This window comes from Chiloscyllium plagiosum, unplaced genomic scaffold (assembly GCF_037043375.1).
Source record: "Chiloscyllium plagiosum isolate Xiang-an unplaced genomic scaffold, Cpla_swu_hap1 HiC_scaffold_11, whole genome shotgun sequence".
Classification (NCBI taxonomy): domain Eukaryota; kingdom Metazoa; phylum Chordata; class Chondrichthyes; order Orectolobiformes; family Hemiscylliidae; genus Chiloscyllium; species Chiloscyllium plagiosum.
The window spans coordinates 80,512,105-80,539,960 of record NW_028270149.1 but is presented as its reverse complement, the minus strand read 5'-3'; the positions used below and the strand labels follow the sequence as shown (position 1 = coordinate 80,539,960).

The 27,856-nt window shown below is 41.8% G+C and overlaps 2 pseudogenes across 1 annotated transcript in view; one reads left to right on the top strand and one right to left on the bottom strand.

The window, feature by feature from the left end:
* Positions 1-27,856, top strand: part of LOC148148841 (sodium- and chloride-dependent neutral and basic amino acid transporter B(0+)-like) — a 430,083-nt pseudogene that overhangs the window by 32,595 nt on the left and 369,632 nt on the right. The gene's annotated exons all lie outside the window — the stretch shown is intronic.
* On the bottom strand, positions 1,428-27,856 carry LOC148148846 (sodium- and chloride-dependent neutral and basic amino acid transporter B(0+)-like; annotated as a pseudogene).

The window sequence follows — 27,856 nt, the reverse complement described above, 5'->3', positions numbered from 1 at the left end:
ACAAACTGTGTACACAACTGGGCTAAGGAAGCTGTTAGATGTGAGAACAATCAGTGGAGGAATACCCTGCAGATGAGGGCTGCACACATTCCTCTACACAATGAGAGATGTCTCACACCCTGGGGAGGCAATGGCTTAGTGGTATTATTGCTGCAATGTTAGAGACCCAGGTAATGTTCTGGGGAACGTAGGTTTAAATCCTACCAAAGCAGATGGTAGAATTTGAAGTTATCAAAAATCTGGAATTTGGAACGTAATGATGACCATGAATCCATTGTGAATTGTTTTAAAAAAAAATCTCATTCATTAATGCCCTTTAGGGAAGGAAATCTGCCATCCTTGCCTGGTCTTGACCTACATGTGACTCCAGACACACAGCAATAAGGTTGGCTCTTTACTATCCGCTGAATGATTAGGGATGGGCAATAAATGCTGGCCTCACCACATCCCATAATGGTCACAAAGTGTTGGCAAATGCTGATTGCCAATGTTTGTGGGTGAGGGCCCATGGATTGTGCTGTTTGATGGTGAGCAACATGGAAGCTGTGCACAGCCAGTAGTGATCTGAAGTTGCCAGGTACTTGCTCTGACTTCTAGCCCAAGAATTCACAACAACATTGTTTGTTTGTGTGTTTGTTAAGATAAGAAACAGGATATTAATAAGCAATTTGTGCCATTAATAAGACATTAAACAAGCTCCAGTTCCCCTTACTGCCTAGTAAGAAACACATTGCCTCACTCAGCAGATTCGTAAAAGATTAGATTCCCAACAGTGTTGGAACAGGCCCTTCAGCCCAACAAGTCCACACCGACCCTCTGAAGAGTAACCCACCTAAACTCATTTTCGTCTGACTAATGCACCTAGCACTATGGACAATTTAGCATTGCCAATTTACCTGGCCTGCGCATCTTTGGATTGTGGGAGGAAACCAGACCACCCAGAGAAACCCACACAGACACAGTGAGAACATGCAAACCCCACACAGACAGTCACCTGAGGCTGGAATCGAACCCGGGTCCCTGGTACTGTGAGGCAGCAGTGCTAACCACTGAGTCACTGTGCCACCCAAGACCAGTGAGTTGCTCTTGATGGAAATGGACCATGTCAGAGTTCTGCCTTAAATCTCACCATAGGCCACGTGGTTCACACCCCTAACAGATTCCACCCACAGTAACTGCGACAAGGTTATCAACATATTTCTGCAACTTTAATAATAACCGGAGGTGAGGTAGGTAACTTTATGCTGGAATGTCAGATATGTCATGATATCCTCTTACAGGCTTGAGGCTAAATGAGCCATTGAGCATTATCAGCATTTTATTGTTTTCTCCCAATGATTATTCCTCGCCACCTGGGAGATAAACCAGCCCTTCACAAATGATTTATAAATTCTAATTTCTTTGTTTCAGAAATTCATACTTAGTCACTAATTAAAACTGTATTCATCACAATCATTTGCCTTTCCTGATGATTTAATTCCCTTCGATAATGCTGCCCAAACTATCAGTCAGACCAGAAGCAGACAGAGGGCTAAATACCAGACTATCTCCCCAGTCTCATCCGTTGAAATGGAACGGCGTGAAACCACTTTACTGAAGGAAATGAAAACAGAGAGCATCTGTGTCAGGATAAAATTCATTTCCCATATTAATGATTAGATGCAAAGCACCTAAGTACTTAATGAAATAAATATATGTAGATTTGAACATCATAATGTTTGCCTGTGGTTTTTAAAAATTGTTCCAAAGAGGTTAGAAGAGATTTGACTTTCTTTCTGATCTATCTCACTCTTCCTATTGCCTTTCAATAAAGATCTTTGTTTTAACAGTAAGTGCTGATGTTGTTGACCAGAGGGGATTTGATTTGATGGAGTTTGTGGCAGAGTTTCACCGACTGCCTCACTTTGCACTGTTAAAACTATCTGATTTAATCACTATGTCTCCCAGTGAACTTAGCTTCTTCATACTGTTTAACATGGTATCTACTTCCAGACAGTTAATCTAAAGGCAATTCCCAGGCCTATATGTTAAATACAAGACAATGTCACAATTAAAAGCAGAGAAAGGGACATTGATCATTGATAATTTCAAACATTTAATGCTTAGGAATTCTGGTGGTGAATATTTTCCTTGATGAATAATTTTTATTTTTTTTTTGTGATATAAATGTTGTCAAAGCAGGGTTTTGAAACTAGAGGGCTGTTAACTAGTAAAGGGTCCCTGCCAATGATGCTATTTTGTAACAGGTTTGTGACGTAAGTAGCCCCTCTATCAAACTCAAACAGCTTCCATCCCATTAAACAGGACATTCACTAAATAACCATCTGAAGAGGAATTACTGTTGTGCAGGTTATCGGTGTGGCTATCTGCAGCAATGTACTTACTCCCAGTATTGCTCACTCGGGCCCTGGTGAGGAATGGAGATTTCTGATCCATTTGGACAACTTTCATTGTTTGTCTGCAGCCATGTTGTATTAACGATTTCAAAATATCCATCATTCAGACTGAGATTGCAGAGTGGGTCTGGAAAATGTGGAATGTGTTTCAGTCTTACATTTACATTTTGCATTCTATTTCAGTAACTGTTTCACTCTGCCTGAATAAGTTAATCCTTTTGATTACATGGGTAAGGTCATGCATAGATCTGAACACAGAGGTACAGTCCAGCTCTGCTGCTCAATCTGTTTATTCTCGTGTTGGATAAAGGTCTGTCATATGAGATCTCATAAAAACCAAATTAAAATGTTATAGTATAAAAAGTTTCTTCAAGAGTGTTCGGTAGCAGTTAATGTAGAAAACTTTAAGGTTTATAATGGGCTGGATTTTCCAGGGAAGTGGAGTCTCACACACCTGGCTACACCATTCAGTTTTTTTTCAGAATGAATGAACAGAGCTCTACATTTCTGAGCGGGAGATTCAACTGAGGGCTCTCTCAGAAGTATGGAGGCACATTTCCACTCTGACAGTTCTTTCACAGCACAGAGCCCAGCAGTAATTCCTCTTTTGATGGTTAATTTTTGAACGTCCTGTTTAATGAAATGGAAGCTGTTTGAGTTTGATAGAGAGGGCTTTCACAGCAGGCAGCTGCTGTCTTCTGACATTTTAATGTTCCTGACAGCCACTTTAACAGCTGCTGTCATTTAATAAGTTAAAAATCACACAACACCAGGTTATAGTCCAACAGGTTTAATTGGAAGCACACTAGCTTTCGGAGCGACGCTCCTTCATCAGGTGATAGTGGAGGGCTCGATCGTAACACAGAATTTATAGCAAAAATTTGCAGTGTGATGTAACTGAAATTATACATTGAAAAATTGATTGTCTGTTAAGCCTTTCATCTATTAGAATACAGTGATAGTTTCACTTCTTTCATGTGTAAATCACAAAACCTTTTTTTTAAAGTTGCATTCTCGGGTTAGCTGACATCATCAGAGATCAAGGGGTGATGTCAGGTCTCCAGAGGAAGTTGTTGTGGGGGCTGTGGGAGGGGTACAGGTTCTCTGGTCAGGATCTGGATACTGTAAGGGGTCTAGGGGAGATATTGATCAGATTATGTGAGGTAAGTACGTGATATGTTTCATTAGTTGCTCGGGCATTGAACCATGTATGTAATCATCTATCTTTTGCTGAGAAACTATTTAACATAGTTGAATTGGTCATGTCACCTTTGGGTATGCTGCAAATCTGTTTAAATCTTGACCTCTTCATGTGGACGCACTGCTTACAAAGGCCCAACAATGTCCCTTCTTCCTCAGTCAGTTGAGGAAATTCGGCATGACGGCAATTACCTCTGCCAACATTTATAGGTGCTCCATCGAGAGCGTTCTGTCTGGATGTATCACTACCTGGTATGGCAACTGTACCATTCAAGATCGGAGACAGTTACAGAGAGTGGTGAACTCAGCCCGGACAATCACAAAGGCCAACCTCCCATCTATAGAATCCATCTACCAGGCCCACTGTCAAGGAAAGGCTGCCAGCGTTCTTAAAGAACCATCCAACCCTGGCAATGCTTTTCTACAACCTCTACCAGTGGGGAGAAGGTACAGAAACCTGAACACACGCATCAGCTGGTTTCTAAAGAGTTTCCACCCGACTGTTGTTAGAATACTGAATGGACATACAAATTCTTAACATTCATCTGGAATTTTTGTTTTTGCTGCAGTTTACCTATTATTTACTATCTATGCTACGTAACTCTATGATCTGCCTGTATTGCTCGCAAGACAAAGCGTTTCACTGTGCCTCGGTACACATGACAATAAATTCAATTCTCAGACTCTTGAGCCTTCAGCCAATTGAAACAGTTTCTGTCTAGCTATTTTGTCCAAACTCCTCATAATTTTGAACAGCTTTGCCAAATCTCTTCTCAACTTTTTCATCTTGAAAGAGAACTGTCAATCTATCTAGGCGTCTGAACCTCAATCCCTGGAAACATTCCCATCAGCCTTTTCGGGACCCTCTCCTGTGCAGTGCAGTGCCCAGGACTGGACACAATGATCCAGCTGAAACTGAGGCAGTCTTTAAAAAAAAATTCACCATAACCAATACAGTCAAGGTGATCCCTGACTGTATTGTACAGACTGTGACTGTGGGTGATGTGTGACATTGAGTGATGGATGATTAAAATGACAAGAATTAATAGCAATCTCTGATGTAAATGTAGAAAAGGAAACAGACTTCAAACATTTCCCAAATTCATATATGGGGTTTTCGCCTCCCCTGTTATCAACAAAGCCCTCAATTGCATCTCCTCTATTTCCTGCACTTCCGCCCTCTAAACCCACTCCCCCCAACTGCAACAAGGATAGAATCCCCTGGTTCTCACATTCCACCTACAAATTTCCAAATTCAGCATATCATCCTCCGTCATTTTCACCACCTACAGTCAGACATCATCACCAAAAATATCTAACTGTGTTTTGCAGGGACCGTTCCCTCCATGACTCCCTTGTAAGGTCCACACTCCCCACAACACCCTCTCCACACCTGGCACCTTCACCAGCCGCCATAAGGGGTGCAAATACTGCACCCACATCTCCCCCTTCACCTCCGTCCAAGTCCCAAAGGCAGAGATTTATTTGCATATTCTGGAACCCAATTTACTGCATCCATTGTTCTCAATGTGGTCTCCTCTACATCGAAGAGACCGAGTGCAAACCCATGAAATCATTCAGGGAATATCTCTGGTCTGTACACACCATTCAACCCCACCTTCCTACAGCCATCCATTTCAAATCCCCCTCCCACTCCCCAATGACTTGTCCGTTCTGGGTCTCCTCCACCACTAAACAAGGCCACCCCCAAACTGGAGGAGGAACACCTCATCTTCCACCTCGTGAGCCTACAACCACACAGCTTCAACATTGAATTCACCAGTTTCCAAATCTCCCTTCCCTCCATCCCATTCTAGATTCAAACTCTCTGACTCGGCTCCACCCTCTTGACCTGACCTACCTGTCCATTTTCCTTCCCACCAATCCGCTCCACATTTCCCACTGACTTATCACAATCACCTCCTGCCTTCGCCTAGCTATCGCCATCCCAACTACCTTTCCCCCAGACCCACCTCCACCATTTATTTCTCAGCACCCTTCCCTCTCCCTAGTCCAGATGAAAGGTTCAGCCCAAAACATTGACTCTCTTGCTCCTCAGATGCTGCCTGACCTGCTGCGCTTTTTCCAGGGCCACATTTTATCGACTCTGACTTCTTCAGTACCTGCAGTCCTCACTATCTCCCAACTCCATATATAGTCAGGGAGCACCCACAGTCACAGTCTGTGCAAAAGGAAATTTTGTTTCAATTCTGTTTCAGAAATGTTCAATGTCCTCTACTTCAAAAATTTTAAATGGACTCATCTCAAGATTTCAGACTTACTCTTGACAATTCAAACAGAAGTAATCTTTGATAACAATGTTAGATATTAGGAGTGATACAGTGTCAGTGTGGGAGGTGAGATGAAAGTGAAAGAAACAAGGCTTTTAAATAACAATAAAAACTGAGTATGTCATAGAGTCAGATGGTATAAGAAATATATATGAGATAGTAGATGTTTGGAAAAAACCCAGAAGAGGAGAAAAAGTTGAGAAAATGATACCTGCACAAAACACAGAGATAGGGAAGAGAATCAATGTGAGTCACAGTGCTGGGATGTTAGAGAGATACAGACAATGAACTTAGTCAGAAAGAACACAAGACAGACTTATTGACAAGGTGAAAGAATAAAAGACATATGAACAACTTTATCAAAGACTGACAAATTCTGATGTTTCACTATTTATTTCTGACTGACTGTCCTGCTATTCCAGTGACTCAGAGCCATGATTCCTGCTGCTGTTTTCTATCCGAGTCTTTCTGCTGTATGGTCACAATGAGGATGGTCACTGAAACTATTGTCCATCTCTCTCCCTCACTCAGACTGACAGAATGAACAATGAACAGTCAGTGTGCACAAGCCCCCAACAGAAGTGAACACCGTACCTTTGGGGGTCCTGCTGCATGTTTCCTCTAATCCCCACCAACTGATGCAATCTGCCCATGGCAGGGGTGATTGAAAGGAAGCAAACAGGCAGTACAGAGTGGAGCCAATGATATTGGCAATTGGAATCAGAAGGACCATAGCAATCCCCACACCTGAAAACAGATGAAAGAACAGAAGATTAGATTGTGAGCTATTGATTTGAAATAAAGTATTTAACATGGGTTTGACTGGTCATTCAATCAAATTGGATTTTCTTTCAGTGGGCACAGTACAGAGCAGGGAGACTGCCCTGGTTGACCACACCTTTCACGACATGTCTGTTGTGTTTGGTCGGTATTGGCTGCTTCAACATTCAATGTCCAACAGTAGAGACTTTAAAGGCTCTTTGTATTAAGCAGGAAATGTTGATTAATTTAGAATTCTATGTCTTGGTTACAAGAATGATGATCCCTGTCTTCATCTTTAGATTCCTTCTCACTAACTCTTTGGGACATCATCATCATTGTGGCTGGTGATAATCACACATTCCCAGTCTTGGTAATAAATACCATCTTCAGCACTTTGTAATGTGCACGGCAGATCAGAGTGCAGACATTACATCAGCAAGTCCAATTTAAACATCGACCAGAAAGGAAGATTTTACAATATTTGTGTAAGAAGTTGACATTGACTTATTGCATGACTTATTTAAGATTTTTATGACTATTTTGAAAAATAAACATTAACCTTGGAATATTGGTACAACTTTCCACACTCCAATAGGTCTGAGGCTGGCAAACTGCCCTAGAGAACATTCCAAGAAAAACATTGGAATCCCAACAAGTGCCAGAATGAGAGCGTAGGGAATAAGAAATACACCTGGAAAATAGTAGAAAGTGTGGATAAAATCATAAATTCAAGCTGAAACTCCACATTTCCACTGTGTAGGCTGGGTTAAAATTAATCCTGAAATCTCTATGAATGCATGTTTTGTCTGTCTGTCTGCGTATCTAGGAGAAAGTGAGGACTGCTGATGATGGAGATCAGAGCTTAAAAATATGTTGCTGGAAAAGCGCAGCAGGTCAGACAGTATCAAAGGAACAGGAGAATCGACGTTTCGGGCATAAGCCCTTCTTCAGGAATGATGAGGGTTTGCCAAGTAGGCTAAGATAAAAGGTAGGGAGGAGGGACTTGGGGGAGGGGCGTTGGGAATACAATAGGTGGAAGGAGGTTAAGGTGAGGGTGATAGGCCGGAGAGGGGGTGGGGACGGAGAGGTCAGGAAGAAGATTGCAGGTCAAGAAGGCAGTGCTGAGTCTGAGGGTTGGGACTGAGAAAAGGTGGGGGGAGGGGAAATGAGAAAGCTGGAGAAATCTGCATATCTAGCAATCTACTGAGATGGTTGACTTTCAGCTGCAATTTTAATTTTCTACAACATACACGAAGTTGTACTCAAATGGCCACTTTGTGAATTTCTAACGTTAATCAAATATCTTGCTCTGTCTCTTTATATAATCATGTCATGACATTATTTTACATATCGGCCCTTGGTCTCCATCAATCCAATGGTGTGGGTTGTGAAGAGCCCTGATTCGAGCAGGTTTGATGATAATGTACAAGCCTGAACCCAGGGCCTGGCTGAGGAGCCTGCTATTCTGAGGATTTCACACAATACACAGTTAATATATCTGATCTGGATGGTTCATACATTCCACATAATATCACTTGAAAATATAAATTAATAAATGAACTATTTATTTTGGTTTATAAATAGCATCGAATTGATGCATCGCGTGGCTAATTCTGAAGTATCACCTTGACACATCTCTCACATCAGAAGAAAAATTTGGCAAATTTGTTGACTGTGGGATTGAATTCACTTCACATTAATTGTTTAACCCTGCATTATTTACTGTATTATTTTTAGTGCAATAAACATTTGCTATTTCCTGAATATCAACATTCTGTACAAATCGATGAATTGACCCATTTAGCTCTGCCTGCTCACTCTCCAATATTTTAAATTTGTCTACAGTACCTCCTCCATTTCTATAAGCCAGGTAAGGGAACCTCCAGATTTTGCCCAGACCAACAGCGTAACCAATCATTGAGATCAAGTAGTCAGTCTTCGAAGACCAGTTACCCCGCTCCACATTCTCATCACCCACAGCACAATGTTCATTGGTAGTATCTTGGGAGAAAGAATGGAAATGGCAAGCTCAGAAATTAGTCTTTCTCCAAACGAGATCTCAAGCGAGATGTACTGTCACCACTCCTCACAACTATAGGAAAACTGTGTTGTTCTCCAATTTGCAGCAATGTCTTGCAGATTATAAACAGCCAGACGTTCACAGAGACTGTACAGTTCACGACAACCAAAATCTACAAATCAGCAGTATCTCTCATTGTCTAAAACAGGTTTTATAGTTTTGTTGAAATACATACCATATCGTCTGGATGGTTTGTCTGAATATCATTCTGTGAGAATCCAGATAAAGGCAGTTCCTTCTGGTCCATTTTCAGACATCAATGAATTATTCTTGCACTTGCACAATAATTGGATGCAAACATTGAGGACACTGTCGTTTTCCAAAAGTCCTTGAACTTCTCATTAATTAATGACTCTTGCCCAGTCAGAAAACAGCCTCTCACAGTGTTTCACAAGGGGTATAACCATGTTTTAAGATACCTGAGAATCTCTGCTTAGTTAATCATTCAATTTCCACACTGGATTCCTGCAATCGAAAAAACTGCGTCACAATGATAACATCATGAGCAAGGGTATAAAGGTCTCAAACTCCACTTTAACTGGGATTATTTGAAGCATGATGTGCAGATGCAAGTGTCTTAACTGCTTGTAACCAAGTAACTTAGCTGAGACACTGAAGTCTCTGTGACTGTATACCAGGAACTGTAATAAATGCCGAATACATTCTCCAATTTAATTTACCCATGCCTGGTTCTTATGTTACAAGAGCTAATATAAGCATGACATCATCAGATACAAACAGCAAGGGCCCAATTAAGCGATTAATCATGATGGCAGCACAATGGTAATGAGCACTCACTGTTAAGAAATTATCCTCGTTCTCAGTGGTGGACACTTGGAAACGTCATTAAAGATCAGGCAGACCTGGACTTCAAAGCATTTGATAAACTGACAGCACCAGTTTGTGCAAGTTTAGGTCTGCAAATGAAACAACAAATAGGTGGAAAATATCAGTTCTGCAAAGTTCTCTCTTTTAAGAACAAAAAACCAACTACTTACTTTCTGATCTAAAGAGTCAAATGCATCTTCCTGCAATAAAAACATAGAATCCCTACAGTGTGGTAACAGGCCCTTCTGCCCACACCGATCCTCAGAAAAGCATCCCTCCCCCTATCCCTGGAACCCTCCATTTCCCATGGCTAACCCACCTAGCCTGTACATCCCTGTACATTATGGAAAATTTAGCATGGCTATCCCACCTAGCTTGCACATCCCTGTACATTATGGACAACTTAGGATGGCTAACCCACCTAGCCTGCACATCCCTGTACATTATGGACAATTTAGCATGGCTAACCCACCGAACCGGCACATCCCTGTATATTATGGACAATTTAGCATGGCCAATCCACCTAGCCTGCACATCCCTGTACATTCTGGACAATTTAACATGGCTAACACACCTAGCCTGCACATCCCTGTACATTATGGACAATTTAGCATGGCTAATTTAGCATCGGCACATCTATGGACTGGGGAGGAAACTGGAGCACCCAGAGGAAACCCACACAGACACAGACAGAACCTGCAAACTCCACACAGGCTGTCGCCCAAGGCTGGAATCAATCCTGGGTCCCTGGAGCTGTAAGGCTAAAAGCTAAAAGAAACAAAGTCTTCTCTCAGCTTAAGTGCAGTGTCTTCCTAAATAAACTGAAATCTTCAAAAACACTAAAATAGCATATTGCACCAGGTTATCATGAAACTGTTATACCGGAAACATGTGGAGATTGAGTAAACAAGATGGACAGCATGTGAGGTTGTGTACTGGCCAGGAAATTTCAGCAACTTGTGAACAGAGAGACAGAGTCAGAGATGTACAGCATGGAAACAGACCCTTCGGTCCAACTTGCCCATGCTGACCAGATATCCCAACCCAATCTTGTCCCACCTGCCAGCTCCCGGCCCATATCCCTCCAACCCTTCCTATTCATATACTCATCCAGATGCCTTTTAAATGTTGCAATCAGACTAGTAACCGCCATTTCCTCCGGCAGGTCATTCCTTACAGTGCATTTCAGTAACAAAAACAAACCAAGCTATTACATTTTTCAAAAGGAAATTAGGTAAAAAAGTGAAAAGGAACAATGAGAACACAAAGAAAGTTCAATTTGGATAGTTAAAAGCTGTTTATAAAGCAACAGTGGAACAGCTAACTGAGGTGGGTGAGTGATGTCCTCCTCCAATTTGTATAAACTTTATTGCTTTGGTAAATATATTGAAAATTGAAACTGTTCAACTAATTTTTGTAATACATTTTCAGGAATAGAATAAACAGAAAATTTTCTGTAAGCTTTTCCAAATGTTGGGGTGATTTCCTCTGAACTTAAATGTAACTTTTGGCTCATTTAAAGCAGTCCCATTCTCCACTAAAACGATGAGCAGAGAATTGATACACAGGTAGATTGGACATTTATCCAATTATTCACCAAGCGTAGTTTATTATCTTCTATTGTAATTCCAACCCATAAAAGAGAATGATGTAAAAATGTCATTCTTACCTAAAGGGGCAAACAGATTGCCAATGTGAACAGCATGAGGAAAATAAAATAGACCATAAAGGTGCCCACAGCAACTGTGCAGCAATCTCAGGATACACAATGAAAGCCAAACCAAAGCCTGAATTATGGGTACATGTGATATGGTAAAACTAACTGTGCTGTAAGGAGAGGATAAATGTCCCTCTATTTTAACCAGGAGACCACTCTCAAAGCATTCACTATTGTGAAATTTTTCCTTTATCAATCCATCCTGGGTCACCATTAAATAATATTGTCAATTCAATGCCAGATTTGTGCTATGGAGATGGCCATAACTGTATTGATACAAAATATTATTTACATTTTTTAAAAATTTGGGCAAGTTTATAAATGAAACATCAGTGAAGATGGCTAGTGATAGGACACAAGCCCGAGGAATATCTGCAGCAAGGACACAGGCTGGTTCCAAGACTGCTACAACCTGACATGCAAGGCCATCATGGAAGCTAGCATTATGGAAACATGTAAAGACTAATAGGTTGGAGAAGTGAGCAATCTTTTATTTTCCTGCTGTGTAAAATGTTCCGTCTGTAAGGAAGGTTGTGAGGTACCATGACTATATGCTGGGCAATGTACTGAATAGTATAAAAGTGGAACAGTTTCCCTTCAAACTTTATAATGCTCCTGTGAAACTGGTAACTCCTATCACTATACTGGAAGCCTAGAGAGCCAGGGCTATCACACTGAGCTTAAGAACTAAATTGCACAAATTGCTTGTATTGATGTAATTTGAATATCAGATCATACTGTCATTTATCAATGTTATTTCAAACTATTTATGAACCATTCCTGAAGAAGGGCTCATGCCCGAAACGTCGATTCTCCTGCCCCTTGGATGCTGCCTGACCTGCTGTGCTTTTTAGCAACACATTTTCAGCTCTGATCTCCAGCATCTGCAGTCCTCACTTTCTCCTCAAACTATTTATGCCTGAAGATTCAATGGCTATTGTTGCTTTACTAACAAATCCTCATTGCAACCCTGATCAAAAAACTTCAGTTAACCTGAGACCTGCACAATACCCACCACCAAACCACCCCAGCCCACAACTCAAAACATTTTGAGTCCTAAATCATATCCTCTTAGTCGGACTTTCACTTAACTAACTTAGCGAAATTGTCTTCTAAGATGTCACAATATTTAATGGAACTCCAATAGCACTTGTTGGGGTCCTGAAGCTGTTTCTCCTCTCTCAGCTAAAAGCTGGGAGTTCTCTTCCTGCTGCTAGAATTGCATGAGACAATCTATTTGATTGAATTCGCCTTTGCCAACGATATGTTTATGGGACGTTACTATATTGGCACAGTTACTGTTTAGTAGTGAATTAATCTATTATTCTGTGAAATTTTCCAATCGTGTTAATTTATTCAAATTACTTATTTCCTTTGTTGTATTTACGACACATCTGGATAGCAGTAACAGGATAGGTCAGAGTCAGCATGGATTTATGAAAGGGAAATCATGCTTGACTAATCTTCTGGAATTTTTGTGGATGTAACTCTGAAGATGGACAAGGGAGATCCAGTAGATGTAGTGTACCTGGACTTTCAGAAGACCTTTGATAAAGTCCCACATAGGAGGTTAGTGAGCAAAATTAGGGCGCATGGTACTGGGGGCAAAATACTGACTTGGATTGAAAATTGGTTGGCTGACAGGAAACAAAGAGTAGTGATAAATGGCTCCCTTTTGGAATGGCAGGCAGTGACCAGTTGGGTACCGCAGGGATCAGTGCTGGGACCGCAGCTTTTTACAATATACATTAATGATATAGATGATGGTACTAAAAGTAATATTAGCAAATTTGCTGATGATACAAAGCTGGGTGGCAGGGTGAAATGTGAGGAGGATGTTAGATTACAGGGTGACCTGGACAGGCTAGGTGAGTGGACAGATGCATGGCAGATGCAGTTTAATGTGGATAAATGTGTGGTTATCCACTTTGGTGGCAAGAACAGGAAGGCAGATTACTACCTAAATGGAGTCAAGTTAGGTAAAGGGGCAGTACAACGAGATCTAGGTGTTCTTGTACATCAGTCAATGAAAGCAAGCATGCAGGTACAGCAGGCAGTGAAGAAAGCTAATAGCATGCTGGCCTTCATAACAAGAGGAATTGAGTATAGAAGCAAAGAGGTTCTTCTGCAGCTGTACAGGGCCCTGGTGAGACCACACCTGGATTATTGTGTGCAGTTTTGGTCTCCAAATTGGTTATGGTGAATTTTTTTTTAAAGACTGCCTCAGTTTCAGCTGGATTATTGTATCCAGTCCTGGGCACTGCACTGCACAGGAGAGGGTCCCGAAAAGGGCGGCACGGTGGCACAGTGGTTAGCACTGCTGCCTCACAGCGCCAGAGACCTGGGTTCAATTACCGCCTCAGGCGACTGACTGTGTGGAGTTTGCACGTTCTCCCCGTGTCTGCGTGGGTTTCCTCCGGGTGCTCCGGTTTCCTCCCACAGTCCAAAGATGTGCAGGTCAGGTGAATTGGCCATGCTAAATTGCCCGTAGTGTTAGGTAAGGGTACATGTAGGGGTATGGGTGGGTTGCGCTTCGGCAGGGCGGAGTGGACTTGTTGGGCTGAAGGGCCTGTTTCCACACTGTAATGTAATCTAATCTAATCTAAATTTGAGGAAAGACATTCTGGCTATTGAGGGAGTGCAGCGTAGGTTCACGAAGTCAATTCCCAGAATGGTGGGACTATCTTATGTTGAAAGATTGGAGTGACTGGGCTTTATACCCTTGAGTTTAGAAGGCTGAGAGGAGATCTGATTGAGATGTTTAAGATTATTAAAGGATTGGACAGTCTGGAGGCAGGAAGCGTGTTTCCACTGATGGGTGAGTCCCGAACCAGAGGACACAGTTTAAAAATAAGAGGTAGGTAGGCCATTTAGAACAGAGTTGAGCAGAAACTTCTTCACCCAGAGAGTGGTGAGTGTGTGGAATGCTCTGCCCCAGAAGGCTGTGGAGACCAAGTCTCTGGATACCTTCAAGAAAGAGTTGGATAGAGCTCTTAAGGATAGTGGAATCAAGGGTTATGGGGATAAGGCAGGAATAGGATACCGATTGAGGATGATCAGGCATGACCATAATGAATGGTGGTGCTGGCTCAAAGGGCAGAATAGCCTACTCCTGCACCTATTGTCTATTTTAATGATAATGTATGAATAAAGTGTGCTTTGCTTCAAGACTAGTAGTTTGATCCTTTAAATTGCATCTAGAACACAACACTTGCCTTTAAAATAAGAAAAAGTCAAGGTCAAGGCTATTTTCTTAATATTTTGAGAGGGTTTGGTCTGGCTCATAATAAATTGAAGGTTCCTGTCAGGATCAAAATCTCTAATTGGATTCAGCATAATTGGATTCAGGATAATTGGATTCAAAAGCAATGGTGAGTGTTGGCGTTTTAATTTCAGGTGTTGCATTTGATTGATTTAAATATGGGATGCTTTGTATAGTAATGACTCTTTCAGTTACTAAGATTATCCTGGGGGTGGAAGAAGTCACTTCAGGAGTTTTACAGAAAGTGATCAAGGCAATGGGCAAACAACCTAGAACTTGGGTTGCCTGAGTCTGTGAGGAAAGGGAAAAAAGTGTGGCAATCGCACAGCACTTACAGTTGCCAGGAATACCACTGAAATGGCGAAATTCAATTGAAAATGAAGCAGCTTGAGTTACAGGCAAAACAAAAAGAAAGAGAAAAGGAAATAAAACACTTTTGAATTATGATTAAAAGCAGAACAAAAAGAAAAAGCAAGGAAAGCCCGAGCAATGAAAGGGACAAACAGAGAGAAGAAAGAGAGAAAGAGAGAAAGAGAGAGCTTTTGAACTTCAGAGGTTGGAACTGAAAACTCAAAGTCGACTTAAAATGGTGGAGGTAGAATTGAAAGGTAGGAGTTGTGAAGAGGACAGTGATGGAGAGCAATCCCATTGTAGCCAAAGGCCCAGTGGGGATCTGTTTAAGTATGTCCAAGTGATGTCTAAATTTGACGATAAGGATGTAGAAGCCTTTTACATTTCATTTGAGAAAGTGTTTCAACATTTGAAATGGCCGGTGACCATGTGGGTATTATTGATCTAAACACAGTCGGTAGGTACAGCCAATGAGGTATTTGAATCACTATCAGAGAAGGCACCTGGGGAGTACAATGAGGTGAAAAAAGCCATCTTAAATGCATTCGAGCTAGTACCAGAAGCATAAAGACAACGTTTTAGGAATCGAGGGAAGAAACTTGGCCAAACGTTCAGAGTTTGAAAGGACCAAAAAAAGCAATTTTGTTAAGTAGATAAGGGCATTGAAAAAAATCAAACATATGACGTGCTTCAAGAGACAATTATTTTGGAGGAGTTCAAAAATTCACTTCATGAAGTAGTGAGAACTCATGTTGAAAAGCAGAGAGTTAAGACTGGCAGATTAGCAACAAAAATGGCAGAAGATTATCAGGAAATTCGTAAATCAAAGTTTGGCTTCCAATATCAATTTCAATCTGTGAGGGATATAAATTAGGGAATAAAGAAATCATCAGGTGGTAAAGGAAAAACAGATAACATTGAAGAAAGTAAAGATAGTTTACCAGAAGGTAAAAAGGAAATCCATGAGGGGGAAAGAGAAGTAAAAAAGTTCAGGAGTTTTCACTGGAATGAAGTCGGCCACATGAAGTCGTAGTGTTGCTTGTTTAGAAAACGCACTGAGAAGACAGACGTGGGAAAACAGGATAAACAATTGAGTTTTGTTGAAGTGGTAAAGGAAAGTACAGTGGAAACTAATAAGATGCAAATAATTTACAAGCTGATCAGGAGTTGGTTGAGAAGAAAGTGCCAGATCTCTTTAAAAAATGTATTTGCATGGTAAGGTTTAACTTATGTATGCCAGCAGGAACAGGGAAAGAAATTCAGATTTTAAGAGCTATGGGATCAAGTCAATCTTTGATGGTGAGAGCTGAGGAGAAATGTACTTCAGAAGGAATACTGCCAGAAATGCTAGTAATATATGGAATTCATGGTGAGAAGAGAGTGTTCCATTCTCCACGTGCTCAGGTTTCCTCCCAATGTCCAAAGATGTGCAAGTTAGGTGAAATGGCCATGCTAAATTGCCCACAGTGTTCAGAGATGTGTACATTAGGTGCATTAGTTAGGGGACATGTAGAATAATAGGGTAAGGAATCAGTTTGGGTGGGTTACTCTTTCGAGGGTTGATGTGAATTTGTTGGGCCAAATGGCCTGTTTCCACACTGTAGGGATTCTATGATTATATAAAGTGAGGGTGGAGAATGTGGTGAGAAGTGGTGAAGTGATGATGGGAGCAATAAAGAAATTCTCAGTTCCAGAGATACAGCTTATCCCTGGTAATCATCTAGCTGGATCACAGGTGGATGTGATGCCTACTGTGGTTGAAAAGCCAGTGGAAAATCAGGCAAATAAGGTGTTACATGAAGTATAACCTGGGATTTCTCCTAACTTTGATGTCAAGGTCACAAAGCTGCAAGTGGAAACAGGAGGAGGAATCAAAGAGTAAAGATAAGGAAGTGGAAGTTCAAACATCAGAAATTATATTTGATCAAATGGTTGAGAAAAAAACAAAAATATGTGGAGGTCAAAATGGATATTTTAAATTCAGACAAATTAGCTGAATTATGACAGCAAGATTAAAAACTAAAACAGTTGTATCAAAAAGTATATACAGAAGAAGAAGGAGTTTAGCCCAGAATATTACTATCATAAAAATGAAGTTTTGATGAGGAAATAGAGATGATAACAAATCCAGGCTGATAAAAATGGCAGAAGCTCATCAAGTTCTTTTACAGGAGGGTTATAGAAAGGAGATGTTGCAGGTAGCACATAAATTGCCAGGAGGGAGGCATTTGGGGGTAAGGAAAACTCAAGCCAAAATACAAAAACATTCTTATTGGCCTGGACTATATTTGAATGTGGTTGATTTTTGCTAGACATGTCATATATGTCGCAAAACTTTGGACAGTGATAAAACTAACATCCTTATTACCCATTCCCCCATTTGTGAAACATTTTACAAGAGTTTTAATTGATTGCTTAGGGTCCCTACGTAAATGAAATATGGAAATCAGTATTTGTTGACCATAATGGATGTGTATACGAGATTTCCAAAAGCCATTCCTTTATGCAGTATCACGGCTAACAGAATTGTGGAAGGGTTACTCTTTTTTTTTTACTAGACACAGACTACCCACAGAAATACAATCGAATGAAGGGTCAAATTTTACATCAAAATTATTCAAGGAAGTTATGTATAACTTTGGAACAAAACAACTCAATCCACTGCGAACCATCCAGAATGACAGAGAACATTAGAACTGTGGCATCAAACTTTAGAGACCATGTTGAGGGCTGAGAGTGAAGACTATCCAGAGGATTAGGATAAAGGAATTCTATTTCCACCGTTTTGCAAATAGGAACGCACCAAATGAAACTACCAAATTCTGGTCATTTGAGTTAGATTTTTGGCATGAAGTGACAGGATTACTGAAATTAGTTAAGGAGAAATTGGTGAATCAGAGTTCAGAGATCACATATGTAGACTATGTGTCAACTTTCATGGGAAGATTAAATTGAGTGAATGAGTTGGTGAGACAGCATTTTAAAGTAGCACAGCATGTGATGAAACAGGAAACAGACAAAAAATCAAAAAGTCGCAATTTTGCCAGCAGAGATAATATGTTGGTGTTACACCCAGTAGTAGGTGAACGTTTAAAGGCAACGTTTAGTCAGCCTTATCAAATCAAAAGGAAATAGAGTCAAGTGAATTATTTAATAAGAACATTAGGTCGGAAGAAATCTCATGCTGTGTATCATGAGAATATGCTCAAAAGATATTTTGATAGGCAAGAAAAGCAAAATGAGAATGTGTTACTGGTTACAACACAGAGTGAAGAACCAAGTTCAGAGGACTCTGAATTGGACATTCCTCAAATTATTTTGGGCAACAAGGAAGTTCTCAAAAATTGGAATAAATTAATGAGTTACCTTACAGAGGAAAACTGAAATGAAAGAGTTATTATAATCACATAGCAAGATATGTGGGAATAAGCTAGGAAGTACTAACCTGATTATGCATGATGTATATACAGGAAATGCTCTTCAATAAAGCAACACCCTTACGGACCTAACCCTCAAAGGTTGGCACAGATGCAAAAAGAGACTGAATAGATCATAGAACATAGAAGAATACAGCGCAGTACAGGCCCTTCGGCCCTCGATGTTGCGCCGATCCAAGCCCACCTAACCTACACTAGCCCACTATCCTCCATATGCCTATCCAATGCCCGCTCAAATGCCCATAATGAGGGAGAGTCCACCACTGCTACTGGCAGGGCATTCCATGAACTCACGACTTGCTGAGTAAAGAACCTACCCCTAACATCTGTCCTATACCTACCCCCCCTTAATTTAAAGCTATGCCCCCTTGTAATAGCTGACTCCATACGTGGAAAAAGATTCTCACTGTCGACCCTATCTAAACCCCTAATCATCTTGTACACCTCTATCAAGTCACCCCTAAACCTTCTTTTCTCCAATGAAAACAACCCCAAGTGCCTCAGCCTTTCCTCATACGATCTTTCTATCATACCAGGCAACATCCTGGTAAACCTCCTCTGCACCCGTTCCAGTGCCTCCACATCCTTCCTATAGTATGGCGACCAAAACTGCACACAATACTCCAGATGCGGCCGCACCAGAGTCTTATACAACTGCAACATGACCTCAGTACTCCGGAACTCAATTCCTCTACCAATAAAAGCCAGTACGCCATATGCCTTCTTCACCGCACTATTTACCTGGGTGGCAACTTTCAAAGATCTGTGTACATGGACACCAAGATCCCTCTGCTCATCCACACTACCAAGTATCCGACCATTAGCCCAGTACCCCATCTTTTTGTTACTCTTACCAAAGTGAATCACCTCACACTTAGCTACATTGAACTCCATTTGCCATCTTTCTGCCCAGTTCTGCAGCATATCTATATCCCGCTGTAACCTGCCACGTCCTTCCTCACTGTCTACAACTCCTCCGACTTTTATATCATCCGCAAACTTGCTCACCCAACCTTCTAACCCCTCCTCCAGGTCATTTATAAAAATGACAAACAGCAATGGTCCCAAAACAGATCCTTGCGGAACACCGCTAGTGACGGCACTCCGAGATGAACCTTTGCCATCAACTACTACCCTCTGTCTTCTTCCGGCCAGCCAACTCCTAATCCAAACCTCCAACTCACCCTCAATGCCATACCTCCGTATTTTTTGCAGTAGTCTACCATGGGGAACCTTATCAAATGCCTTACTAAAATCCAAATGCACCACATCTACCGCTTTCCCCACGTCCACCTCCTTAGTCACCTTCTCAAAGAATTCAATAAGGTTTGTGAGGCACGACCTGCCCTTCACAAAACCATGCTGACTATCCTTGATCACATTATTCCTATCCAGATGTTCATAAATCCTATCCCTTACAATTCTCTCTAAGATTTTGCCCACAACAGAAGTGAGACTCACCAGCCTATAGTTACTAGGGTTATCCCTACTCCCCTTCTTGAACAAGGGAACCACATTTGCTAGCCTCCAATCTTCTGGCACTACTCCTGTAGACAACGAGGACATAAAAATCAAGGCCAATGGCTCTGCAATCTCCTCCCTTGCTTCCCAGAGAATCCTAGGATAAATGCCATCAGGCCCAGGGGACTTATCTATTTTCACCCTTTCCAGAATTTCCAATACCCCTTCTCTACATACCTCAAAGCCATCCATTCTACTTAATTGTGACTCAGTATTCACATCGGCAACAATGTCCTGTTCCTGAGTGAATACTGACGAAAAGTATTCATTCAGTGTCTCCCTAATCTCTTCAGCCTCTTCACGCAACTTCCCACTACTATCCTTGACTGGACCTATTCCTACCCTAGTCATTCTTTTATTCCTGACATACCTATAGAAAGCCTTAGGGCTTTCCCTAATCCTACCAACTAAGGACCTTTCATGTCCCCTCCTTGCTGCTCTTAGCTCTCTCTTCAGGTCCTTCCTGGCTACCTTATAACTCTCAATCACCCCAATTGAACCTTCACGCCTCATCTTTACATAGGCCGCCCTCTTCCATTTAACAAGGGATTCCAATTCCTTATTAAACCACAGCTCCCTCACACGACCCTTTCCTCCCTGCCTGACGGGTACATACTTATCAAGGACACTCAATAGTTGCTCCTTGAACAAGGTCCACATATCAATTACGCCCTTGCCTTGAAGCTTACTTTTCCAAGCCACACATCCTAAGTTATGCCTCACCGCATCATAATTTCCCTGCCCCCAGCTATAACTCTTGCCCTGTAGTGCACACTTATCCCTCTCCATCATTAGAGTAAAAGTCACCGAATTGTGGTCACTGTTCCCAAAGTGCTCACCTACCTCTAATTCTAACACCTGGCCTGGTTCATCACCCAGAACCAAATCCAGTATGGCCTCACCTCTTGTTGGCCTATCTACATATTGTGTCAGGAAACCCTCCTGCACACATTGGACAAACACTGACCCATCTAACGAACTTGAGCTATAGCTTTCCCAATCAATATCAGGATTGTCCCCCATAACAACCACCCTATTACTTTCACTCTTCTCTTGAATCATCCTCGCAATCCTTTCTTCTACGTTTCTAGAACTATTAGGAGGCCTGTAAAAAACTCCTAACAGGGTGAGCTCATCTTTCCTATTCCTAACCTCAGCCCAAACTGCCTCAGATGGCGGGTCTTCATCAATCGTCCTTTCCACAGCTGTAATACTATCTTTGACAAGCAATGCCACACCTCCCCCTCTTTTACCCCCACCTCTGACCCTACTAAAACATTTAAACCCTGGGACCTGCAACAGCCAATCCTGTCCCTGTTCTACCCATGTCTACGTAATAGCCACAACATCGAAGTCCCAGGTACCAACCCAGGCTGCAAGTTCACCTACCTTATTTCGTATACTTCTTGCATTGAAGTATACACACTTCAAGCCACTTTCCTATTTACAGACATCCTCCTTTGAAATTGATGCCATGTTCCTAACCTCCCTACACTCCAGGTCTTGCACCCTAAAGCTACAGTCTGGGTTCCCATGCCCCTGCAGAGTTAGTTTAAACCCCCCCCCCCCCCAAAAGCACTAGCAAACTTCCCACCAAGGATACTGGTGCCCCTCAGGTTCAGGTGCAGACCATCCTGTTTATAGAGGTCCCACCTTCCCCAGAAAGAACCCCAGTTATCCAAATACTGGAATCCCTCCCTCCTGCACCATCCCTGTAGCCACGCATTTAACTGTTCTCTCTCCCTATTCCTCGACTCTCTATCATGTGGCACGGGTAACAAACCAGAGACAACAACTCTGTTCGTTCTAACTTTGAGCTTCCAACCTAGCTCCCTGAAAGCCTGCCTAACATCCTCAGCGCTCCTCCTACCTATGTCATTGGTGCCAATGTGGACCACAACTTCGGGCTGCTCCCCCTCCCCCTTAAGGACCCGGAAAACACGATCAGAGACATCACGTACCCTTGCACTTGGGAGGCAACATACCAAATGTGAGTCTCTCTCGTTCCCACAAAACCGCATATCTGTGCCCCGAACTATCGAGTCCCCAATTACTATTGCTCTGCTCTTCTCCACCCTTCCCTTCTGAGTAACGGGGACAGGCTCCGTGCCAGAGGCCTGAGCCCCGTTACTAAACCCTGGTAAGTCGTCCCCCCCACAAGTATCCAAAACGGTATACTTGTTCTTGAGGGGAACGGCCGCAGGGGGTCCCTGCACTGGCTGCTTCCACCCAGTCCCCCTCACTGTCACCCATCTATCTGCCATCTTTGGAGTTACTACTTCCCTAAAGCTCCGATCTATGACCCCCTCTGCCTCCTGAATGATCCTAAGTTCATCCAACTCCAGCTCTAGTTCCCTAACACGGTCTTGGAGGAGCTGGAGATGGGTGCACTTCCTGCAAGTGTAATCAGCAGGGACGTCCATGGCATCCCTCACCTCAAACATGTTGTAAGAGGAACATTGCACTGCCTTCACTGCCATCCCTCTGAAAGTATCCTTTTTTAAAAAAAAAACTGGGTCGAAAGAATACAACAAGCAAAATTCAGCACTTACCTACTTACCACAACAGGTCTTATTATTTAGGTTGGAGGAGGAGGACGGGTGGGAGAATGCATGCTCAAATACAACATAATTGAAGTGAGTTGCGAAGAATGGAGCTCACCAAGAGTAATGGTCCCAAAACTATGTATAGACTATCACAAAGATAATGCAGTTACAAAATCTGATTCATATTCTATTCCATGTTTGGAATTCTGTATTTGAGAAGGTGGGACAAGCAAATTAGATTAGATTAGATTACATTAGATTAGATTACATGACAGTGTGGAAACAGGCCCTTCGGCCCAACAAGTCCACACCGACCCGCCGAAGCGAAACCCACCCATACCCCATACCCTTACCTAACACTACGGGCAATTTAGTGTGGCCAATTCACCTGATCCTGCACATCTTTGGACTGTGGGAGGAAACCGGAGCACCCGGAGGAAACCCACGCAGACACGGGGAGAACGTGCAAACTCCACACAGTCAGTCGCCTGAGGCGGGAATTGAACCCAGGTCTCTGGCTGGGTTCAAAGACTAATTGAAACACTAATAAAGTAATTTTGGGATTATCCAATTATTACCCATCAATGTTCTGGTGATTTTGAGTCACGCTTGGGAAGTACATTTGGAGAATCTATCGGAATTGCTCCATCAACTTCAGGAGGCAGACTTGGTGATAAACATGGCTAAGAATATGTTCGCAAAAGCTCAAGTCATGTTCATGTGCCATGTCAATGTATGTAAACAAATGGACATGCGGGATGTGAAAACAAAAGTTATTGGGGAATTTCCCATAAGAAGAGGGAAGTATCAGACTGGCTGAGTTTCTACAGAAATTTCTGCTCCAAAGAATTCAGATTTAGAAATAAACAATGAGTCAGATTTAGTTAGCTGCCAAATGAGGTGTGAACAGTTATTTACTAATGGTCATAGTACTCAAGTTCAATGATAAGGTCAAACATGAAACAGCTATGAAAATTCTCAACTGAGGAAGGGCTGATTTTAATAGAATGAGATAGATACTGCAAAGTAAGAAAAGGAAAATTCAATGGATGCTGGAAATCTGAACCCAAAAACAGAAAATGTAAGAAATATTTAACAAATCTGGCAGAGTCTCTGAGACAGCAACAGAATTAATAGCAGCTATTTGTTGTCACAATTACACTTTTATCCTGTATCTACATGCTGTCGTACAAAGGTCTACACTGGAGAAATATGCAGTGTATCTTCAATCCATCTGAATCCTGAACACAGAACCATTGGGAGGAACCAAGTTATTCCCCTTTTTTACAGCACTAGCTGCCATATTCTAGTCAGTGAAGGGTTTAAATGTCCCAAAGCCTCATTGAAAAGCTACAGAGAGAAAAGATGTGTATAAGGCGAGTAGGTAGAATGGCAGGTAAATGAGTGTGCGGGATAGGGGGAGGTAAGTGGGTCAGAAAACATACTGCAAAGTTCAAGAAGGCAGTGAGTCTAGCTGTGTCAAGAGTAAGGAATCCTATCAGAGTTTTAACACAATATGCTGAGTAGAGGTGGATCATTACACAGAGACTTAAGGATCAGTGCAGCAGAATATTACTTGTAATACACAACGTTGTTTTTCTCACTTGATACATGCCTGAAGAAGGTACTTGAGCCCTTTGCCAGTGTGAAGCAACATTAGCAGCATTACAATATAAGCAACAATAAATCACAACAAGTAGTTCATCTGGGTGCTACTGAATGCTGACAGATGCATAACGAGGTGGTACCAAGCATTGATATTGTTCAAGTTAGTAACCCAACATATTGCAAGAATCACTGATGGTTGATATCTGCTGATCTGTCATCGCTGAACAATATATTTGAAATTGAAGCCCTTTCTGAGATGCTGTGCTCTGTTGTCCTCTGTGCTCTCCACAGTCTCCAAAAGAAATCACAACTGACACCACCTGAAACTGTAAAGTAATCTACCAGTCACCAATTGGTCATTTTGAAGTCAGCATCAGCTTCCATCTTGTCACAAAGGTTAGTTATTTTCGTAGTGCCTTTTAGTGATTATACATTTGTGTTAAATTGCAGACACTATGTCTTTATAATTGAGACGTAATCACAGTGCTAGTGTGGAGTAATGGTGGATAGCATAACAATTGGTGAGCAGGTTAGATTGCTCTCTGGTTCATTTAATGCAATCTGTTTCTGCCATTTAATTGTACTCTCAGTGTTTTTCTCTTCCCTGTATTTTGGATTTCATGACAATACCTCCTCCTTTTCTGTAAGCCAGATATGGGAATCTCTGGACATTGCCCACACCAACTGCAGAACCGATCACTGACAGTCTTCAAGGACCAGTTACCTCGCTCCACATTCTCATCACTTTCCTCATAGGATCAATGGTGGCAGTCTGGAGAAAAGAGAAGTGATGGCTGATTTAAAAAATTGTTGGATAAATTCAGCAGGTCTGGCAGCATGTGTGGAGAGAAAGTGGAATTAATGTTTCAAATCCAGTGACTCTTCTTCAGAACTGATCGTACCGAGAAACAAACTGTATAAATGCTGATGACAGGGAAGTAAGCTGACCGAGTCCAGAGGGACAGAAAGAAAGTTAGATAAAGGAAGGGTTGATAGTATGACAGGGAAGGGAAAACATGCTAATGATGGGGCCCATGAGAAAGTGAAAATGGGTCGACTTGGCTGAAAGCAGTCATTTCTTCACCGGGCCTAGAGTAAATAAAGGACATTAGTAGCTCAGTTGGCTGGATGGCTGGTTTGCAATGCAAAGTGATGTCAGCAGCATGCATTCAATTGAGGTTATTATATTGGACTCTCTTTCTCAATCTCTCCCCTCGCCTTAGGTTTGATGACCTTCAGCTTTAACCACCACCGGCATCTCTCTCTAACAACTGAGCAGTCTTATGGCCTGGTAGGACGATGGTGATTTGACATGAAAAAGGTGCTCAGGCCCTGAAATCATTGAACTTGATATTGATCCGGAAGGCTGTGAGTTTCCCAAGCAGAAAATGAGATGCTGGTCTTCCAGCTTGTACGTAGTCTTGCTTGAGCATAGCAGCAAGCCTGAGACAGAGATCTTGGCCAGGGAACATGGTAATGTGTTGAACTGGCAGGCAACTAGAAGCTCAGGGTTACTTTACAGAGTATAGATGTTGCTTGAGGTGGTGATGCACTCTGCGACTTGTCTCCCCCAGTACAGAGGAGATCACATTGTGAACAACGAATACAACAGACTAGATTGAGTGAAGTGTGGGAAATGGGTCAAACATGGCTAAGTGCCCTATTAACTCCAGCTGCATTAGAGAAAAAGGGTGAACATTTCTGAGGTGCCCCTGCATCAAGGTGCCAGCATCAGAATCGATGGACCAAAGATGGAGTAACTGAGAGAATGGGATGGAGTCCTTACAGGAAGGAGGGTGTGAGGATGAATAGTCCAGGTAAAGGTGTGAGCCAATGGGTTTGGAATGGATGATGGCTGATTTGACTTTCTCCACCTGGAAACAAAGCAAATGTTATGTTTCCACTCACAGAATAAACAATGTAACTGTTCCCCATTTGCCAGAATCAGTTTGTAAAGTGAACCCTCAAGAAGCTCTGCAATTCGCAACAACTAATACCCCCAAATTAACCGTACCTCACAGGGTTTTACTTGAAGCCACTGAATAATGTTTTGAAAAATACTCAGCATGTGCTTTGGAGCATGTGTTTGAAGATAAGTCTGTGAGAACCCAGATAAAGCAAATTCTCTTTTGACCATTTGGTCACTGCTGAAAGATTCTTCTGTTACAGAGGGTATGCTTAAAGAAGACAGTGTTACAGTACTATGGTTAAATAAGTGACAGAATTCTGAAGTGCAGTGCAAAGTACAGTAACTCTTCCACATTTGAAGTATCTGCAGCTCTGCTTACACAGGTTATGAGGTCTGCAGATGCTGGAGATCAGAGTTGAGTGCGTGTTGCTGGAAAAGCACAGCAGGTCAGGCAGCATCCGGGGAGCAGGAAAATTGACGTTTTGGGACAGAGCCCTTCATCAGGAGAAGGGCTTCCTGATGAAGGGCTCTGGCCCAGAACATCAATTTTTCTGCTCCTTGGATGCTGCCTGACCTGTTGTGCTTTTCCAGCAAAACTCTTACACAGGTTATGAGTTTATCTAAGATCCCAGAATATTTAAACTTTTCATGGATTCAGTATTCCAATTGGCCGCTGTGTACATCATTGTCTGAGCATTCAGTATCAAAGTGCATTTACAGTTTTGACTGCAGATCAATTTTTAAAGGGGACAGTACATTACAGCTGTACATATCAGAAAACAAGGCAAAGCCAAACCCTCCATGCATTCACTAAAATATGATGTGAAGGAGCCAGTGTTGGACTGGGGTGGACAAAGTTAAATATCACACAACATCAGGTTATAGTCCTACACGTTTATTTGGAAGCACTAGCTTTCAAAGCACTGCTTCTTCAATAGGTACCTGATAAATGAACAGCTCTCCGAAAGCTAGTGCTTCCAAATAAACCTGTTGGACTGTAATGTGGTGTTGTGTGACTTTTAACTTTGTTCACTAAAATAATGGAAGTTGCTCCTGAAGCTGATAAACATCTCCTAGACAATTTGAGTTCCTTACAACTACTGCAGAAAGACTTTTTCTGCTCTATTTATATCGTAATTATAGTCTGAATTTTAACTTTTTGACTGTTTCCTGTCTGTGATGCCAATAGTAATTTGAGAATCTTGGAAGTGTTAGTAATTTACTTTTCCACAGCATTTTGACCTAGACATTGTATCTGCATCAATCTTCTGAGTTTCCTGACTCACTGCTGTGAAGTGATATGATAACGACCTGTATCAGTCTGTTTCAGCTCCATTGTTTAATGGAGTTCTATGTGGATCAGAATTGAAAAATTACAGATAAGTTTTGACATAATCTTGACTTGCACAGATGGAGGCTCAGTGTACCATGGTAGCAGTACAGTTCCATGATGTGTCCAGAGTTTACTGCTAAGCTATAGATTCTTTCATGGTATGTGGGCATAACTTTCATGACCAGCAATTGTTGTTCATCCCTGTTGCCCTTGAAGTGAGTGCTTGGCTAGAAAAGTTTGGAGCTGGTTATGAACTAATCAACTACATGGTTGTAGAACTGGGCTCATATATAGGACAGACTCAGTAAAGACAGCAAATTATTTTCCTGAAGAACATTAGTGAGTCAAATGTGTTTTTGTAACAATCGACAATAGTCACTGAGACTAACTCGGTATGTGAGAGCTATCAATTAAACTTATCTGATGGTAGGATGTGAATCCCAGAGGATTAGCCAGTTCTCTGTATTACTATTCTAATGTCATTACCACTATCTCCTCTTAACTTACTCTCTTTTGTTTATTTCCTTCATCATTGAATACTGTTAAACCAGATTTTACTTTACAAAATGAACAGTAAAATTACTCCTGATTTTACTTACCAAGGCCACCGCCCAT